At 33.7% G+C, this 15,752-nt stretch overlaps 1 protein-coding gene across 1 annotated transcript in view; it reads right to left on the reverse strand.

Annotated features, from left to right (window-relative positions):
• The window catches only part of LOC129796016 (Ig-like and fibronectin type-III domain-containing protein 1), a 156,756-nt gene that overhangs the window by 91,157 nt on the left and 49,847 nt on the right, over positions 1–15,752 (reverse strand). Inside the window, exon 3 of the mRNA XM_055837657.1 lies at positions 8,998–9,054. The gene's annotated coding sequence lies outside the window, so the exon portion shown is untranslated. The remainder of the gene's footprint in view (positions 1–8,997; positions 9,055–15,752) is intronic.

A 15,752-nucleotide genomic window follows, 5' to 3' on the forward strand; every position in this document is an offset into this window, starting at 1 on the left:
ATGGAACATTATTATACCTCCTCAAAAAACCACAAACGAAAAAGGAGGGGGTTGGGTATTAAAAGAGAATGCAGCTCACATTTCTCGAAATGAGTCCAATTTTCTTTAATTACGAGAGAAAAGATAGGTTGTTTGTGCAAGACAAAAGCATATATTCTCACAGCAAAGCACGAAAGGGGTGGTGCTCAATGTGAATGACGTGACTGAAAGCTCCAGAGGAGAAAGCTCACCAGGCAAACGGTGCGGTGTGGTGTGGGGTGAAATGACATCAAACGCATGGTGGTAGAGGCTGGCAAAAGTTATGCGAGAACAAAGTTCCGGATGTGGGGGGTGGCGGAACAGTGTGGCGTTATTTTAATTAACTATTTAATTTAATTGCAAGAAGGCAACTTGTGCGCAGAAAGTATGATGCATTTTCAATTCAACTATATGTACAATACATATGTATATGGCACACAATGGAATTAGGTGAAAATTATCGCAACAGCAAGGGGTATTCATTTAATTTACTCCCAACCCTCGTACGAGGGCATAATATCGCGACATTTGGAACTTTCAATTTTCTATGTCTCCACGCTGGCTTTATGTGAATTTAGATAAATTACATTGACATAAATTTCCCATGGAAACCGCTGCGAATTTTCCATCAATTTCATCCAAAATTCCTCCGCGCATTGGCAATTTTGTTATTCGAATTCCATTTGGATTGTTAAAATTCAAATGGATTTTGTGGATTAGAACTCCATTAGAACCCCCTAATTCCGTGACAAACGATGAGAATAATGCAGAACTTTTGTTAGGAGAAAAAGAACTCCTTCTGGAATCTGTGGACGCTCAATAAAGGGTTCCAATACGGGGATAAATTATCACTACAAATATGTCCAAAGAAGATTGCTACAGAAGGGGAATTAAAAATCTTTCCCTAAGACGTTTGCTATTGGGCAAAATCAAGTGAAACTCTCACGTGAATGCGAAAAATTCAATCCACAGAAAAATGCATATGGAACTTGAGGTTTAAACTGCATACCAACGCTAATTAGCGAAGACTCAATTGGGTATAGTTTATTCCTCTCCTCGTCCCTTTTATACCAAAGTTATGAAATTCCTCTTCGCACAAACTCTACTGATTCTACAAGAGAAGGCTATGAACCAAGAAACTTATATTGAAAAGCTTATTAAGTGGAAAATAGAGAGCTTTTCGCATTCATGGAATTTACAATAAAGTTTGCATTTCGAAGAATTCCTCGAGATGCAGAGAAATGCATCATATTGTAAATTAATACGATTAAAATCTTAATTCTACAAATTACATGCGTTAGAATATTGAAATTATTTAGGTAGGTACCTTTACACGATATTATGAGGGTTTGGAAGCTAAAATTAAACTCCTTTCACAATATATTTAGAAATTCGCAGAAATTAATTAACGCTACTTATCCTAATTTCGGAACATTTTCTTCCATTGCGTAACAAAATATAATTTTATTTTAAAATTTTCAACAAATGTCAAATAAATTTGGTTAAAAGAAGAGTTTTAGAACTTCTTGTTTGTTTCAAGAACTAAATTTTCTCAACTTTTCTAGTTTTGAAATTAGACTTAACGAAAAGACATATCTGGGTTAATAATAAAAAAAGTTTCACACGTTGTTAGTTTAATTCTTCATTTAAATTCCTGTTAAATGATATTTTTACCTTAAATAAAAATGCATGTAAATAATTAATTACATTTTTCCGTGAATTTGGGAAAATTTTCTCGTTCTCTCGTATTTCCCTCACGAAACCTTCCCGGTATTCAACTTAGTGGGAACTGTGGGAAAATGAGATCCTTTTGAAGTTTGGGATGAATCGAAAAAAAGGGACAACGAGGCTGTTTCCTTGGAAATTCTATAAATACTAAATAGTAGAACATATGTGGGGCACGGCAAGGAGCTGTCAAGGAGGCTGGCAAAAGGAATCTCGTGTGTCTTTTCGAGCAACAAAACACCATTTTTTCCCTATAGATGAAAAGGTGATGAGTGCGTGCAAGAATTTAAGGGTGTGAAAGCTCCAAAAGCTCTATGTGTGAGCTATGTTGGCATGAAAGATGAATGACATGTATGGAGTTGAATGAGCCCTTCAAAATTACCCCAAAAAGAATCTGCAGAAAGCACCCCTCGCCAGTGTGAGGATGGCGGATCTGTTAGCTCCGTCGTGGGTTTTGTGGATGATGATGATGGACATTGTGGAAACAAGATGAACATTTTGCCCAAGAAAAAAAGATCATTTATATTTTACTTAGCTATGTCAACTGAGTCATTGTCCATTTTCTCGTGCTCGCACATGTTACGTCTAAATTACATTCGCCATCTATCCACCCTTGGGTGGGGTGAAGACATTCCATTGAAATCTGTCTGCACATCCCCCTGCCCCTACTCCTTAATGTGACGAGGAAGTCATTTAATGATGATGACATCTACGTTGACAATAAATTTCAAATGATTTCACACAGAGCTTAATCTTCCTTTTTGGCGCTCTATCTCTCATATTAAATTATACACAGCAATGTTCAAAGCTTCACATTGCACCACAACGATTTGAAGTTTGTAGGATAAATTAATTTTTAACTCACAAGGAATGTAGCATAAAAGCTTCTCACTATAAACTACCAAGCGACAAACTTTTTTTAATAAATTCCCGCGCCAAAAGCTTTCAAGCACAAAAAAGTGACAAAGTGTGATGATTTTTTAAGCCGCCAATGCAGTTTTCTATATAATAGGGTGCAAAATCCACCCCAAAACCCATTCAATTTGTCCCCTAAGGGGTGCCTTTTTATGTTACACAACGCATTCTCTCTGAATATATGTATGTATGTATTTTTTTCTGTGAAAATTCCATCGCATGGTGGCAACTTTACTGCACATAAACTATCAATCTTCGCGAGTGGGTGTGCTATGTCTGGTTGGGTGGTCCCATTTTTTATTGTCACCATAATTAAATCATGTGTCCGCCAAAACAGAATCTGCAAATTTATGATTCAAATAATGAAAATATTTTTTCTGCGTGTGTGCAAAAAACCACCAATTGCAAATGGAATTTCATCGAAAAATTATGTAATGAATTACCGCACTTTTGACATACAATTTTGGTGAATTTTTAATGTGAATATAAAGCTCATTTGGTGCCTACCAGGGTGCTACCTATATACATACATATATTTTTAATAATCCTTATTTCATGTACAGAATCAGTGTTTTAATCAACAGAATTTAATGCTGTTTATTCCACCTAATATTATAAAATATGTTCAATCAACTGTAATTAATTACACAAACTCTATTTTTCATTGTAATAAAATATTATTTGTAAAAAAAAAGGTTTTCAAAGCTACAAACAATATGTTATTAATAACAAAATTGTCATTCAATCGTAACATATTACGCTCTTTTTGCATACCTACTAAAATGAATATTAAAATAAATGTTTGTATATATTTTGTTAACAAGAGTATCGAATAAAATCGTCTGTCAGTAAACATGATATGGTATGTTGCAAAAGGCAAAAAAAAGAATTAATAAATTTTTCCATTGAGCTATTTTGTTTTAATACTGCAAAAAAGCAACATATAAAGTAAGTCCGTGTAATTAAATTCTGTGTGATATTGAAGTGAATTAAAAAAATCCAATTAGACATATAAATGGTGATGTTCTTTGAAGGTTATTTGATGCTTTGCACTGAGAATGTCCAAATGTGGGGTATAATTTCAACAATATTCTCCGCTGTTATTGCCATCATTTTTGCACATTAAATGCGCTTTATTAAATTTCTCTTTCACATTCCCCAAGAGCTTTTGTCAAACTTCTCCATGGATGGGTAACATATGAGCTGTGTGGGTGGAAAATCATAACTTTTACCCCCCTCCCCCACACACTGTATCTCCCTTCCTCACCCATGGGGATGCTATATAGTTGGAAAACCATGAAGCATCTTAGAAATTCCCCCAGCTCCATTTCCACTTGCTTAAAGTATCATATAAGCAAACTATAACGAAGAGGAAAATTCATAGCATATACAACAGTCCAAAAGTCCTCTCCTCTAATCTTCTCAATTTTCTCCTCATGTTGCTTCATATGTGTATGTTGTATATGGAGGAAATGGAGATGCGGAAAAAGGTATATAGTTTACCGTGAAGTGGAAAGGCACAAAAAAAGACGAAGAACTAATGCCATCGAAGAAGCGAAGATTCACCATCTGGCTTGAATGTTTCAATAAACACACGATGTGTAGTATTTGTGTGAGAGCTCTTGTGATTGCCTCAGTTTCAGCATTTTGCAAAAGTTATCCAATACACGAAACAGCCACCCCCACGTATAGGGTGTTAAATCGATGATGAGCAAGTCATGCGGAACAAGAGTGAGTCGTACAGGTAATTAAAATCAATTTAGTACAACAATGGACTCCCTATTGGTCTTTCTTTTACCGTACACCTCATCTTCCTGCTTCAAAGTCCATTCATGGTGAAAATTTTCACATTCAACCCCTTTGGGAGGAAATTGAATAAATGGACCACATTTTACATACCAACTATTGATATTCATCACTATAGCAATTAATTTATAGGTATATAGTTTGGCCTCATATTCACTTCAGATAATTGATCAATTTACTTCACCGCAGAAAGGAATGTGTCAGGAATTGCACAACAAAAGGTTTTAGAGGGACAAGAAACATTGGGTGAAATTTACTAGTGAGACAGACTAAAGTTTTCTTAAGAAAGACTTAAGTTTTTTTAAAAAGATTTCTTAAGTCAGACTGCATATTTTGATGATTTTTACGAATTTCGATGTCAGACGTCAATTACGATAAAATCATATGCATTTACATTCAGTTTAACTGAAGAAATCTTAAGTTTAGATTAAGATAAACTTACGAAATCTTAATTCTGTCTGACATCACTCCTGTCTGTATTCAAATCGAATGCTTCTTTAATAAGACTCTAACGTTAGTTATTTAACCAGATAAAATTTTAAGCAAGTATTTAAGTCATTTTTACAAGAGAATCCTAACTCAGATTTGCTCATTGAACTAGTTTTCTTAAACTAGTCTCAAGTTTTTTTTAGCCATATTTCAGTTTTATGATCCAAATAAAGGTTTTTAAAGGTCAGGCTTCTAATTTTTAATGGTTAGGTCAGCCTGAAACAGAGCTAAATACATTTTAGATAACTTTTACCAATTTTGATTCTATAGATAAAAATATATAGTGGAAGGTCTTGGCGCATCAAAGCTCATAAAAATAATCCACAAAATGTATATTCAGTCCCATTTCAGGCTGACTTAACCTAAAAAACTTGAAATTCTGACCTTAAAAAACTTTGGTCTGGTTTAAAAATCTAAAGGCTAGCTGAAAAACTATTGCCAGCTATAAGAAAGCTTAAGCATAGTCTAAAAAAAAACTTAAACCTAAAGTTCAAAAAAGCTGTGTCTGAAAGAAACACAGCTAAAACTTAAGCTTAGCTTAGTGAACTGAGGCCAAGCTTAGTAAACTTAAAATAATCTTTAAAAAACTAAAGCCTGATGCAAGAAAATATAAGCCTGGCTTAAGAAATTTTAGCTGAGCTTAGTTAGTAATTTCCACCTGAAAATTCAAATCCATCCTCTCATTTCTGCTCTAACCATACTTATTGGGTTCTCTTCAGTGACCAAGAAATTCTTGACAATTTAACGATCTCTAAGTCGCTAAATAGGACTGATTATTTTCATTTTTTTTTATTAAGAACAAAAATGTATATTATTTGTACTAAATGTTAATATAGAAAAGCTCAAAAAGCTCAAAGCAATATAATACGCACCACGCTGTGCTCAAGGGGTGACGTATGAAATTCCTACGATGTGTTCAGTGTCATTTGCTCGAGCATCAGGTACGCTAAGTAGCGCACATACCCCATCATTCGTCGGATGTTGAGTTGGGTGACAATACACGAAGCGTGTAGGGGATGTTCAACCATGCTCTTCTCCCATTGCACATCACGCTCAATCCTATGGCTGCACATCAAATTCTACCATCAACAAGCTGTGTGTATGTGTGGAGGTTGTATGGCATCCGGGATAAACCGTTTATGCATATAAATCTCATTAAGAGCACATCCTCGTAATATATTTGTTGGTGGGTGAAGTTTTCCGTATGCGGGGTGCGCGCCATTTCGAAAGGGGTGGTGGTGTGATGTGGAATGATAAACGATTATAGCATTTGGGAGCAAACGGTAAACAAAATACTTGAGAGAAACGTTGGGGGTATGTGGAAATCCTTCATTCATCCCCGCGTGTTATATGTATGTATACGACCCGGAAGCCGCAAATGAGGGGACAAATGCGCGTCTTTTGGGGGTTGTTGTGCACCCCAAATGTTGGGGGTGCTACATTCACCGCGAGAGGTGCCTGTCAGCGACTTGGTGGGTGTAAATTGTGCAAAAAAGGGGAGAGTGTTGGCGCATTATTTTGGGGATTATTAAGCCTCGTTCGCCTCGCTGTTGTTCTGTCGCATGTTATATACAAATTTTCTCATATAACCATATATTTATCTATGACTTATTATTTCTGCAAAATTATCCCATTTCTCATGTTTCCACTCACACACAACATACACATTTAAATTTCATCTCCTTGAATGAGAAAATTTTCCAGCTCATGAACTTTTTCACGAGTATGTCAGGCACATGAATTTTCCCGCCAAAAATTCTCCTTTCTCTTTGGTAAAATATATTTTCCCATAAAACCCCTGATGGCGATAATGATAATATTTCTCTTTTGACTATGAAAATGAGTTCTTTTGTACACATAATGCAAAGTTTATGTTCTACAATGCGAATTAGAGCAACAAAATAAGGTGAAATGGGTCAACTTGAATCAAATAATAAATAATTTTGCTTCGAATTGGAATTTAAAAAAAAAACAATGTGAAGCTTTAAATAAAAAGAAGTGCTCATTTTTCTCATTAATCAATAACGAATAATTTCACAGTTGTGGTCGTGAAAATTATACCTATTATTTAAAATATATAATAAATCATCACAAAAAAAACACTTGATATGGCTATTTGGTGAAAAATTTATCAATTGAAGCAATAAATGGACGTAAAATGCGCATTTATCGCGACAATATTCCGCCATTTATCCATTGGTGCGTGATATCCGATTAAATCGATCATTTTGCATTTATTAAATTAAGAGCAAATATTTTATACAAAAAAAATTAATTAAAGATTTATATTATTTGGGTGAAACTTATGTCAAAAGCTATTTTAAAAATTTATTGTATTTCATTTCATATTCATTTTTATCAAAAATATTTATTTTTAGTCAGGAGAATATTTTATTTGACAATGAAATCGAGATATTTAATCAAAATAAATTATTTTCCAATTTTCATAATAAAATAAAATATTTTCCTGAACAAATAAAACATTTTACTGATCAAATATGTTTTTCTTTTATTAAAAGTAACATTTTTATGATTAAAATTAAATATTTTACTTTTACTTTTATAGCTTTATCTAATACAGAAACAAATAAACACATTTTCCTTGCATTAAAGCTTTCGAAAATTAAGTTTTTTGCCGCTTCTTTATTGGTATAAGCTTACCGCAAAAATAACATTAAATGGAAAATAACACATTTTCTACAGGAAAACAATATAATAATAAATATATGATAAATTAATGAAAATAAAACCTGCGCAATTAAATGTAATTAATATTTTAAATCTATGGGATAGAAGTTAAATATACACCTTGTATGATGTATAAATTACATTGAAACCAACATAATTATTTAATGGAAATGAAAAAAAAATATGATAAATTCCCATACATTTCTACGTAATAAACATTAATTTTGAATTTATGGTAGAAACTTCTATGAACTATTTCCATTTGCAACTTTTAAATTAATTTCCCTGATACATCAAACAAAATAAACACACAGAGAAAATCTCAATTTCATCATCCCCTCAAGCATTAATTTTTGTGTAAAAATTCCATGCACTTTGCTGGCTGTATGATCTCTCTCTCTCTCTCTCTCTCTCTCTCTCTCTCTCTCTATAAAAATTATCATTTTATTACATTAAAAGCTTTCCATGGTTTGAGCTTTTTTTTTAGAATTATAATTCGAAAGAAGAGTATCTAATAAAATATATTTCTTTTTATTTAATCCCAAAATTACGACGTGGAAGAATTTTTATGCGACCATCCAGGATGGTTTACACGTTCTTCCGCTACAGTAATTTCCCATCTCACCCCCCACCCATCTTGTTACGAAGTAATACAAATAATAAATAAAAGAAGCATTGCTGTGGCAGGCGTAAGACGAAATGTTAAATTGACATTTAAGATAAAGTGAAAAAACGTGTCTCCTCTTGCAAAGTTATATCTCTGCATACAGCAAATGTTTCAATTTATATGAATTTATATTGCTTCTCTTCCACCTCACTGCCAAAGAAAAAAGTCTTCTTCCACCCCCGCCCCGCTTGCAAACAGCATATTCTCATCCACTTCCCACCACCCCGGAGAAAAATGTGTAATTCAGGCACGAATACGGGGAAAAAGAGTGGTTATGTGCGGGGGTGTGGGAGAGAGGGAGTAAAAAAAAGCTCCAACACCACTTTTTATGGGAACATTCGCCATCAAAATGGAAGTGATGCGCATTTCAAATGTGGAACACTTCATTTTGCACGCGGGAACGTGTCTCCCTTTTATCCACTCAACAATGCAGCGATTATGATTTTCTACCAAGTAAATGGCATTTTCTTCCTTTTTTTCTTCTCCCATGTGTTATGTGTATGTGAAAAGCATAAGTGAGAAAGACGAACTGATTTTCCGTTGAAGATTTTTCCATTTATAAAAGTTTCTGTAAAGCACATTTGGCTTTTTTTGTGGGAACTTGTATGTTTCTTTGTTAACCCTGAGGTGCTCAATGTGGTAGATTATCCAAAATGAATTGCAATTATTGAGATACTTTATCAACTTACTTGGGAATGATGAAAACCCTCTCTTTAACGTCTACAGTTTCGCCAAAAGATGAAATTCTGAAAATAAAAAGAAATATTTGAAATTAATTTTTTACTATATTTGTGTTTTTAGGAAGAAAATTTCCTTAAAAAATTAAACTTGTTACGAGCATTTGCCTTTCAGTTCATATTTGAATCTAAAGAATATTTTAATAAAATTTAGAATACCGTTGTTTTACATAACATTTTCTCATAATTCTTCTTAATCCTTTAACCCTTTGGCGTTGAAATAATTTAATTTCTAAAATTTTTATAGAATTGAAAAGTTTTGAGATGTCATTTTTGCAAAGAAATGTTCTACAGAATAAATATCGCGACAAAAAATTCAATGTTTCATTGTTTTAATGTTTCATGCATGTTTTTATGATATTTCAAGAAGTTTTTTCATTGATTCTTAGCAATATTATGTATGCATAAATGAACGCTACTAGTAAGAAACAAATCTTTGGGATAATTTATAGACAAAAAAGTCGATTCTATTGTAGACAACAATGTCAAACGAAATGCTTCCCAGACCTTTTGACATTGAATGAAACATGAAATATTTTGATCTTTTCATTGCGTATTTATTATATGATACTCTCAGAAGACATTTAAGTCAAAATATTTTCTTTCGCCCCTTATATGTTCAACTTTTGACGTCCACGTGAAACAGGGGCGTAGCCAGGGAGGTTTTATGGGTAAAAAAAAACCCCCGTCGTAAAACATAGAAACATATACATATACATGCAATCTTTTTATTACAATAATTATTCTCCAGATGCTTTAAGAGGGCCTTCCTCAGTCAAAACGTCTTCTTTGGCTTCTTCTACGTAAACTTCAAGCATTTAAAATTTAAAAAAAAAAGTAATTATACTAATTTAAATTCAAGTAAATAAAATGTTTCACATTTACAACATCATATGACCCAATGGTCCGCTAAGGGTTAATGCATTTTCAAGCCAAAAAAAACAATAAAAATTAATTGAAATTCTCCAAAATATAATGTTTCACATTTGTGATAAAGCACGATCCACTGGTCACAAAAGGGTTGAGAATGCTCCATCTTATGATTGCAATTGAGCATTCAATGGGTATGTAATTTAATTTTCAATTGGACAAGCAAAATAAAATACTTAATAAAGTGACCACAGATGCGGTGGCACAGTGTGGAATGAAACAAGATCAAGTTGAGTTAATAATCAACTTTGATCGTGGTTCATTCAACTTACATCTCATCATTTTTGAGCTGGAAGAGAAGATGAGATTGGTTTATATTTTTTCCTCAATTCTCGCAGCACATGGATCGTCACAAAAAATTTTATTTTGTAAATTCCCCGAGTCCGATGACTTTTTCGCACGTCTTCTACGCAAATCTAGACGATGTGTTTTGGTTATTATGAAAATTTATGCATTGTTGGGTGATAAAATGCAAATTTTTTCTTACAGGTAAATTCCATTGAACTCTCTTTTGCTTTCTGACAAAACGCCTTTCAATGTCATTTGGGGATGTTATGTGGAAATGCTTTCGCTTTAGTGAATTTCTCAAGATTTCCTCCTCAAGATTTCATCCGCAAGATTTAGCAGGAAACGTTAGCATAAACAAAATTCTCTTGGGAATTTGAAGAATATTTGTGTGCATTCGCTTGAGAATTTGTTATTGTGAATTTATAGGAAACTTTTGCATTCTATGCTACAAAAAACTCCTTAGAGATTGTACGGAAAATTTGCAATTGCAGCAAGTTAAAAAGTATTGCTCCAAAGAAAATCTCTGTTTATCAGGATCTTTTCTTGCATATAAGAATGAAAAGCATTCAGAGTATTCAAGATAAAAATCCTGATAAACAATTTCCAGAAAACCCAGAGTTCCCTGGGGCAATGAATAGAGTATTTGACTCAAAATCTAAATGTCTTCGGTTCAAGTACAGCTGTGTATTTTTTTCTAGACAAGTAATATTTTAAAATTAGTTTTTTTAACTTATCATAGTTTACTTTTCAAAATATTGAGCAGTATCAGTTAAAAGATATTTTTTTAAAGATTCAAAAAGCGTCTTACAATATTGATGTCAAGAATATCTTGTTGAGCAACAATGGAATGAAAGGAGCCGGGTTTTTTCTACTCTTTTGCAATTCTTCCCCTTTTCCTTCAATCATTCTACTTCCCATTGATGCCCATGATGCCTTTCGGAGCCACCTCCTTTTGCCTTTTATAAACCACCTCCACCCCTTCCCCAACCATCGTGCAAGAGGAAAGGACTCTTTTTTTAGTGGTTTGTTGAATAGGAAACCCTCCCTCACGAAGGGGTGGGTTAAGATATTCAAAGAGCCATCAAACAGAAGGTAAAATGCAATAATACACCCAAAGCTTTCCTCGCTCTCTTCCACTCGCTCATTCTTTCTTGTTATGGTAATTTTTCTTTTTTCAGCATCTACCCCCAAAGTATGGGAGGGGAGCAAAGGAGATCTTTTTTTTTGTGTGAGCCTTGTAACAATAAAAGAGCGGATAAAGTTGTGATAAGGAAAGATCTGCAGGAGTATTTCATTCAGAATACTTTACCAAGATAATCTCTCAACTTGCAAAAACATGAAAATGCTGATGGATGAAACCACTGAGAGGTGGATTCGCTTTGTGGTGAAATTCCATGTCAAATAGTATCAAAAGAAGAATAAGTGATTGTGGCAATTTGTTAAAGGATGATACCTCAATATTTTGCAAATTTTTCTAATTTAAATGGAAAATTCATGAGCAATTAGAAGAAAAATATTTAGGACTTTCACTTGATTTTATTTTGCATTTTAATCCAATATTTTCATGAAATAAGAATGAGGAAGGGATTAAAGGGATTAATTTAGCAATAATAGGGGAGGGCGGGGCTAATAAAGTCACTTAAGGGTTTAGAAAAAGCCGAAAATATCTTATTTCCTAGCTAGATAGAACAAAATGATCTGAGAAAGAGTTGTAGGGCAAGAAATATCCTAAAGAATTGAGCTATTCATTTCGCTTTATCTGTTTGGGAAATATTATATTTTGAGCTTTTTCTAAACCCTTTAGTGACTTTTTTAACCCCGCTCTCCCCTATACAATTTTAAATGAAATAAAAATGTTAGACATTGAGTTACAATTGACTCAATATTGATTGTGTCAATTTTGAGTCTCTGATTTTGAGTTATTGAGTGATCTGATTTGGCATCCGATTGAACAATCCACTGTCAATAATTGATCAATATTGGATCAATAATTATCAATCGATGAATTGACTTAACCCTTTCACGTCCAACGTGAAACATAAAAACATTGAAACATGCGCTCTTTTATCGCGATTTTTATTCTATGAATTTTTTTAGAGAACTTTTCTCAGTCAGAACGTCTTCTTTGGCGCCTTATGCGTGAATTTGATGCATTTCTAACATGGAAAAACAATTACATTCATAAATAATTGAAAAAATAAAATGTTTCACGTTTAGGTCAGCGTATGACCCAAAAAACGTTAAAGGGTTAACCGATTTATCCATAATTGATAAATCTTTGATAATTCTGATTGATTCAATTATGATTGATTGCCTCAATCAAAATGTTTACTTGATTATTATTCGTTAACCCTTTCATGGAACGATGGTTGAATTAACTCACATTTTTCCCATTCAAATAAACCTTCTAAATTATTGCTAAATTAAAATGATTATAGTATGTTCGTTCATTTACCAATTAGACCATCTTCAGGGTAATACATTAACGCGTTTCTTTTGTAATCCAAACCAACTTGAGCTTTACGTGCCTCTTCTTGAAAATCCGTTTAATTAAGTGCTCTACAATGTAAAATCTATTTGCAGCCTTTTTTGCGCAATTAGCAAAAATTACGTTTTTGCAGTGTAGTGCGAAAAAGTGTGCAACAAGTGGTCCAACTTGACCAACTCTACCAGGTGCACTCGATTCTCGCTTCAACTCTAATTGGATGACGCACCAAATGGCTCTTCAGGGCGATAACTTCATCTGACAGTGGATGCACCTTGGGAGTCAATTGGGAACACCTAGCTAATATTCTCCCCAATTTACAATCATTTCTCATTTGGGAATCATTGAATTAGCTTTTTTTTTGGTTGTTCATTCATGCTCTTCGTCACACTTGGATGGAGCTTTGATGGCTCTCTGATGCGATGGATCTTTTGTGCTTGGCCTAGGATGGGGTGCGACGATGTCTTTGTCTTTTCGGTTGGTTTTTTTCGTGTGCATTTCATTGAGCACCTGGCGTGTCATGAGAGATATTTGAATGTCAATGCGAAGGCTGCTGGGAAAGGTGTACGCGCGCGGGAGATTGGCGGATCAAGAACCAGTCTAGCAAGTCTGGCTTTCTTGTCAATGGGTTTACTAAACTCTTCTTAATGTCTTACCCGAAAAAAAAATAATCTATTCACTTTGTCGGTTTTTTATTCATATTTTTTTTCAACTGTTGAACAAAGATGAATTTTCCGCACAAATTGGAAAATTTCCTTCCGATTGCACCACTTCCCGCACAAAACTCCTTTTCACTCTCTTCACCAAACATTCCTGTGTTTTGGCGCGCGGAAAATTAATCATATTATTAGAAAACTATACTGTCGGTGCAAGAAATGAATAAAAAAATTCAAAAACCTGGCCGTTGATCGAGACCTCGACTGTGGTGGATGTATTTTTAAAAGTGAAATTAGTTCAGAGCATATTTCGTATAATATGGGTGTTGAATACCAATGCATGGTGGTTGTATTTACATTTTTTTTTCATATTTATTTCTCTTGTAAACCAACGCATTACCTAATCGCGACCACACACTCTCGAAATTGCACAAATATTACTCAAGCCAAGGTGGGGAGTTGGGGAATGGAAATCAATTTCTCAACCGCCATGGCAATTGAGACGGTAAATTGAGATTTTCCGCACCGTGGCGATGCTCCTCCGCCTGCCCTCTCTTCCTCTACACCACAAGAGATGGGCTGCGGAAAACAATGGTAGACATACACAGAGAGAGAAAAAAAAAACATGCGAAGAAAAGAAAAAGTGAAGAAATATGTAAATAAAAACACTACGTGAGCATAATGATCTTGAGGAGATGAGGTCACTCATTGATCTTGACTCAAGCTCTTACACACAGTGGCAATTACAATGCACTCACATGTAAAATAACTCACAAACGCCTCTCTTCTCAAGTGCTCCCCGTGTGGTAGTCAATAGAAATTTCTATATAGAATTTAAATTGTTCGAGATTGATTAAGATAGAACACGAATGGATTGAAAAACACTCAAACAAAAAAGAGGGGGACAAGGAGGAAGAACAAGAGAGAAGACAATAATTAAATTTCCATTTTGTATCAGCCGAGCTTTTCGTACAATATTTACCAATTACGTCAATAAATTCAACTAAACTCCACTTATTTTATTTATATTGTTTCATTAATTACTTTCTTCGTGGACTTTATTAAGCTCTCAGCTATGGAGTGATGAATTGTAAAGAAAATTGAAAATATATAGCTCATTTATATACAATATATTTTGTAAGAAGAATGAGAAGAGCTTTTGATTAAATATTAAGCATCAGTCTAAAGATTTTTAACTTAAGAAATTCTTTAAAAAAATTTAAAAATCATAAGAAATCTTAAAGTTTGCTTAAGTAAACTTAAGACATGTTTAAGAAAATTGAGAAAAAAATCTTAAGACTGCCTGACTATGTGAATTTCACACTCTAAAAACAGATCGATCAATGGGGAAATGATCTTTAAGAAGGAATCTGAATAAAAATAAAAATTAATTTGATCAATAATTGACCATCTATGCAGACCCACATTGACTCGATATTGAACAAATTTTGCTTACTGGGTAATTTTTTTGCGAGTTTTGCTCAGATTTCAGAACTTTAGACATCCGAAAAAAATTACAACAAATTCTTATCAACCCCATTGAAAATTAATAAACACAAAATAAAGGAGTTCATGCATGGACCATGTAAAAACTTTCTCTAACGCAAAACAATTTTGACCCATTTTATTTTGTGGAGAATCAAAAAACAATGAAAAATCGCGAGAGAAGCTCTTCCAATATCCACTGGGATCACACAGAAAAATGCAAAAAAAAGATTGCAAAAAATTCAAATATTGCGACGCCATTTGTAGTTTTTATCCCCCTAAAAAATGTTTCAATGCTTTTTTGTAGATTTGTCGCGCATTTTCCGCGGTGGTTTTTTCTTTTTAAAATTAATTTTGCATAATCAATAAAAGTGTCAATTTTCTTGTAGTTAATAAATTATTATTGATTTCAAAAAGAAAAACACCTCTGCGGAAAATGCGCGCAGTCTACAAAAAAGTTTTGAAACATTTTTTTATGTGATCTCAGTGGTTATTGGGGAGTTTCTCTCGCGATTTTTCTATTTATATTTATTCTTTACAAGATGAAATGGGTCAAAATTGTTCTGCGATAGAGGAAGTTTTTACATGGCCCGTGCATGAACTCCTTTTCATTTGAAATCTCAAAAATTAGTTTTTAGAAATAAAAATTATTCTGAATAATTTTATTCTTCCCAACCTTGAGGTGTTTTCATCAACACGTCAATTTTCCATACAATTGACCGATGTTTTCAGCACACATTTTCAGCTCCACAGTCAGTGAGGTGGAACAGAAAAGGCGTCCACCTGGTTGCAAGAGGTGCATCCAAAATGAGCATGTGCCACACGATAGGCATCTTAATGTGTTTTTCCCACCACTTTGTGTA

The sequence above is a fragment of the Lutzomyia longipalpis genome, chromosome 4 (genome assembly GCF_024334085.1).
Source record: "Lutzomyia longipalpis isolate SR_M1_2022 chromosome 4, ASM2433408v1".
In the NCBI taxonomy this organism is placed as follows: domain Eukaryota; kingdom Metazoa; phylum Arthropoda; class Insecta; order Diptera; family Psychodidae; genus Lutzomyia; species Lutzomyia longipalpis.